Below are 5,838 nucleotides of genomic sequence, written 5' to 3' on the forward strand. Positions count from 1 at the left end.
TAGTTGGTAGTACAGATCCATGAAACTATGTTTCTATTTTGTAGACTTGGTCATGACACTTAACATATGGTTTGACAGCTAAAACTGTAACTGGATATATATTGCTGACAGAGAAAGGACAATATGTGTTGATTCAAACATTTTTTCCTGAACCCAGGTACAGTCATGGTTAGGATTTTGCCCTTAAATTTCTAATGTATTAGAATTCTCTTTCTTGATGGAATGGAAAAAGACTTTTAAAATGATTAAATCTCCTCAATATGTCTTATTCTTTTTTTGGAAGACAAGTTTTGCACATCTATAAATTAAGGATATCTACTTCTCACAAGAGCATAAAAAAAAAATATCCACAATGTAGTCATTAAAGAGTTTTGTTTAGGGGGAGATTTTTCTTTCGATAGTTTTTCTTCTTTTATAGTATTAGTTTTATCATATGTAGATCAATTGATCAAACCATTATAAACTATTATGCTTAGTTTAGTATATTTTTCTTTTGTCATCTGATTTATCGTCCACCAAACTTTGTATTGTTAGTTTTGCATGCACCATGTTATTTCGATCCCAACAAATGTGAAGAGATAACATAAGACTATTATTTAACCTTTCAGTTACATTAACTCCCTCAAGTGATTTTATTTTGTGCCTCACACAACTGACACTAATTGTGTGAAACCTCTTTTTATCTCACATGTTTGTGGATTCATATCTTACACATATGGGTCCACAAATTTTTGGCACCCATATAGTTGTGAGGTACAAAATAAAATTTTTCTTAACTCCTTTTGAAACTAGTGGTCCAAATAAGCATAGACATGTGTGTAGTTATAAATAATCTCATTAAAAATAAAATAAAAAATTCTAAGTTAAATTATTTCTAAGTATAGAGATGTATTATTCTCTTGAACAAACTAAAAAAAGTATGACATATTTTGGGACAGAGGGAGCGTTAAAGTGCAAAAAGAAGAAAAGCAACATGAATATACATGAGCTGGTTGGGTATGTCTAACTATGCACCTTGACTATATACTAATAGGAGTCAACAAACCTCAACCAAGTCCCAATAAAACAGAATAAATTTTTGGAACCTTGTGATTAATAATTTGTGGCAGCAAATCCCTTTTGGTTTCAAGGTAAAACAAACAAGGTAATAAGTCAAAGTAGACTAGCAGAATACAAGGTAAAATACTACCCAACAACTAAGTTGAAACTTGAAACAACATTAATGAATGTGTGTATATTTCAAATGAGCAAATCAAATCAGAACTATGAATTCTAGACTCAAAAATCAGTGTTTTCCTTTAAATTGGGGTTGTCAGAAATGTCTGTGGTGATGATGTTGATGTCTGTGTTCATCCAATCCAAAGCACTGCAAAACAGGGAAACATACTACAAAGAGGCACCTCTTTAACACAGAGAAAGTAGAAGAAACTACAAAACAAGGACAACAACAACATGCCAAGAATGGATCATCATATGGTCTATTTCCTTCATTATGATGATGATGATGACGACCCATCTTCTTCTTTGACCTGATCAATACACAAAATCAATGATTACCCATTACTCAATTGGCAAAACAAAAACTACCCCTTAACTAAAAGTTTGTTATAAAAAAATAGCCTGGTGCACTAAGCTCCCGCTATGCGCGGGGTTCGGGAAGGGTCGATCTATTGTACGCAGTTCTACCCGGCATTTTTGCAAGAGACTGTTTCCACGGCTCGAACCCGTAACCTTCTGGTCACATGGCAGCAACTTTACCAGCTACGCCGAGGCTCCCTTTGTAAAAGTTTATTATAATTGAGCAAAACGATCACATCTTTGATGTAAAATATAATTAATTCAGATATATTACCTTGAGATATGAACCTTCTTCTAAGTCTTGGGAGATCTTAAGCTAAAAGAATAATGCAAGAGTAATTGTAAAAGGAGGGAAGCAGAGGAGATTGGTTGGAAGGAGAATAGCTGTATCAAACCAGCAAAATTGGGAGGAATAAGACTGTTTGTAGTTGAACTGAAAAAGAGTTATAAAGCGTGTGAATTTCGTGTTGGGTTGTCACAATTATAATCACGCAAGTAGATAGCACTCCTACTAATATAAAATCTCAGCAACTTGGGTATCCAGGCTTTTTCTACCGTTAGTATTCTACAAGTCTAATCCAATTGGACCAAAAATCAGACGTGGCATTAAGTTGGCTGGTTCAGTTCATCTTGACAATAAGAATATGAAATTACAGTCTGGTGCATAACGTATCTCGTATTTATGCAAAGTTTGGGAAGAATCGCACTATTAGAGGTGTGATATAGACAGCATATCGTATTATTTGTTGTTTCCACGACTCGAACCCGTAATATGTAGGTCACACAAAAATAATTTTACGGTTACTTTTTGGATTAGGGCATATTCTTTTCTAATTTTAAGTTATTATACACGTTGGCTTGGGGGCAATGATTAGTTTCTTCTATAGTGGTACAAGCTGGGAATGCTATTTGGACTTTTGAGGCAAAGCCACTACAAATAATATATTGAACATAACATGAGGATTGAAGACTTTGATTAAAAAACTGAAGCTTGGGCTTCTTAATCGTGATTCATGAGCAGTTGATTTTTGTATATATGATTTTATTATTAGTTTACTATATATAGAGATTAAGCTGAAGTCAATAAATGCAGCAAGCATACCAGTATTTGTCCTTGTCAATATCTAATATGCTTTTTTTTTGTCAGCTATATATAATATGCTTGAAAGGAATGAAAATAAAATATCCTTTAAATTGAGATATTTGATCCTGCTAATGTTTTTTTTTTCAAATCTTTTGTTGTATCAAAATTATTGGATAAATATCACAAATGGTCATATAACTATAACTTTTTTTTCACCAAAGTCATACAACTATATTTTCTCACACAAAAATCATATAACTTTCACTAACTCACATAAAAATTATAGTAATAAAAAAACACAAATTTTTGGTAGTATTTTATTTTTTTATTTTCAATCTAATAAATAATAATCAAATTAAAATAGAAATAAATAAATCTTTACCAGACCCCACCCAACAATATCCATATTTATAAATTAAAATAATACTAAACCTGAATCCTCCAAAATACGATATTTTTATCTTTTATGTTTTCATCAAATTGATAACATTATTGTTTTAACGGCTTTCTAATTATCCATACCTTTTTGTTTTGGGTTATAATCTCATGCATTCTAAACTAAGTTTTTTTTGGGAGGAAGGATTCACTTTTAATATTATTTTTAATTTATATATACGGGTACTGGGTTGGCTCGCGTTGGATCATTCCTATTTTAAAGGAAAAAATATAAAAGTAGTCGGCTGGTCGAAACTAATTGCATTGGCTAGCTAATACGTATATAAAATATGTATATTACATGTATATAATGCACATATATACAAAAAACATATACTCCTATATTTTATCAGCAACTCCTTCCGTTACAGTTTATGTGAACTTATTTCCTATTTGGTCCGTTCAAAAAAGAATGGTCCTTTTTTAAATTTGGAAATAATTTAGCTTAAACTTTCAATTCTACCCTTAATGAGAAGTTTTTACAACCACACAAATACTCTGGACCCCTTTTTAACTTGTTTAGGACCATAAATTTTAAAAGTCTTTATTGTTTCTTAAACTCCGTTACCAGTCAAATAAGTTCACATAAATTGGAACAGAGAGAGTATTATTTTTGGGAGTGGGTAAAAATATTTTTTTTTTCTATTTTAATTGGGTTATTATTTATTAGACTGAAAATAAAATATAAAAAAACATGAAATAAGAAAATACTATCGGAAAGTTGTGTTTTCTGATATTATGATTTTTTGTGAGTTAGTGAAAGTTTTATGATTTTTGTGTAAGAAAATATAATTATATGACTTTGATTTTTTTATAAAAAAGTTATAATTATATGACCATTTATGAAATTTACCCCAAAATTATCCTGATATGGATCTCGAAATGTTTGGTAGTAATCTAGCTTCTCAGTGTTTAACTTGGAGAAAAAGGAAAATTCATTGTCGTGCTTATGCTTTATGTGTCGTTTGATTCACATAGTAGTTATGTAGCGATTATAACAGACAGATTGTTATGCATTTATGATAATAAACAACAATTATAATAAAGAGATCGTTATGCAAGAATTACTTATTTAAGGGCACTTTCGATTTAAATAGTTTAATTATCGTATTGCTAATATATATATATATATATTGTATGTTCTCGCATAAAATATTACATATATTATTGCATAACTTACTATGAATATTGTTTAATATTGTCAATCAAATAATGCAATAGTCATGTAAAAATTATTTTTTCTGTTATGGTCAATTACCGTTACATTACTTTTTCTCGTGCAGTCATTTTGTCAAGTATTTTAATTTGTCACACGCTTGAAAGGAATTAGGACTTCCTTGTCCTGTATAAGATAAGGATTCTGCAGTGTTCGAATAAATAAAATCCTGTAGCTTACATTTAAATACTTTAACGACAAATGACCTCCTTCATATAAATTAGTTTTCAGTTTCAGTATATACCATATAAAAGTCTTAGTTACGTGCATATATAAATTCGACATATAACTTCAAAAATTTCCTTTCAAGCACATGCTAGTTTTGAATGAAAAAGTACCCATCATTAGGATTTTGCATATTTGGTGTTAATTGAGAAAACGAAAAAGGGCTAAAAATACCCTTTTCGTTTGGTAAATGGTTTATTTTTATGCTCCGTTTATCTATTGATCCGAAAATACATACAATGTTATCTTCTAATCTAAAATTACTCCACGACTAACAGAAATTTCTATGGTCCCTTTTTAATGTGTTGGTAACACGTAATTGGGCCACGTGGCTTATTGGGTCAGACAAGACATATAGGTATAATATACCACGCCCCATTATCTGACCCGCCCCAATTATTTTATAACATAAAAAAGGGCAAAATATATACTTTACCCATCGACCTTGTCCCCAAATCCCTCTTACACACTTGTTAAATACGGAAATAGTATTACACACCAAAACTTTTAAAAGTGTGTCAATTACACATCACTTCGGTGTTTGACCACATATGTTTAAAGATTGCTCTTACACGTACCAATCAACATCTGACACTTGTCAAATCGAGAAAAAAAGGAAAAGAAAAACTAAAAAAAAAATCTGCCCCCACCCCCCACCCCTCTTAAAACCCCCTCTTCTCATCTTCCAAAAAAAAAAAAAAAAATACAGAAAAGAAACCCCCCATCCCCCTCCTCATTTTCCCAACCCCATCATCTTCTCCACCACCACCATACTACCACCAACCCTTCCATTACAAGAACCTTCTTCCCTAACTATAAGTTCATTTCTTTGTCGATTTTTAACAAGTTTTAACAACATCCATAACAAATCTTTATACAATTTTTAAATTCAAGCTCAAACCAAAGCTTCAAACTTGTTAATGATGTTTTTTAAATTTTATCAAAATTAATTACATAAGTAAATTTTTACTCAACACACGAATTCAAACTAATTTTTTAGGTCACGGAACATCGAAATAAACAAGACCCTACTAAATTTTCAAGCTTTTTAAAAAAGTCAATAATGATAATTTTACAAGACCCAATAGCTCTTATGTTTTTTTTTCCCCTTAGTCACGGGGGTTAGAGAGACGAAAGATGAGGGATAGATAAAACTAGGATGCTGGTTGGGAAAGAAGACTGAAACATGAGGGGGGAGGAGAGGAAACATTGAGGTTTGTGGTTGGGGAAGAAGACATGAGTTATAATTTTTTTTTCTTTAATTTGAAAAAGAAATAGTTAAAAAAAAGGGAAAAATAAA

The 5,838-nt window shown here is 31.1% G+C and overlaps 1 long non-coding RNA gene across 1 annotated transcript; it reads right to left on the bottom strand.

Moving 5' to 3' along the window:
* Nucleotides 1–1,063: 1,063 nt before the first annotated feature.
* LOC107812280 (uncharacterized) lies at nucleotides 1,064–2,071 on the bottom strand. The gene is made up of 2 exons (XR_001654091.2): nucleotides 1,853–2,071; nucleotides 1,064–1,529 (listed from the first exon to the last, which is right to left on the bottom strand). It is a non-coding gene; the product is annotated as an uncharacterized LOC107812280 (long non-coding RNA).
* Between the last annotated feature and the right edge of the window lie 3,767 nt (nucleotides 2,072–5,838).

This window comes from Nicotiana tabacum, chromosome 6, assembly GCF_000715075.1.
Source record: "Nicotiana tabacum cultivar K326 chromosome 6, ASM71507v2, whole genome shotgun sequence".
In the NCBI taxonomy this organism is placed as follows: Eukaryota; Viridiplantae; Streptophyta; class Magnoliopsida; order Solanales; family Solanaceae; genus Nicotiana; species Nicotiana tabacum.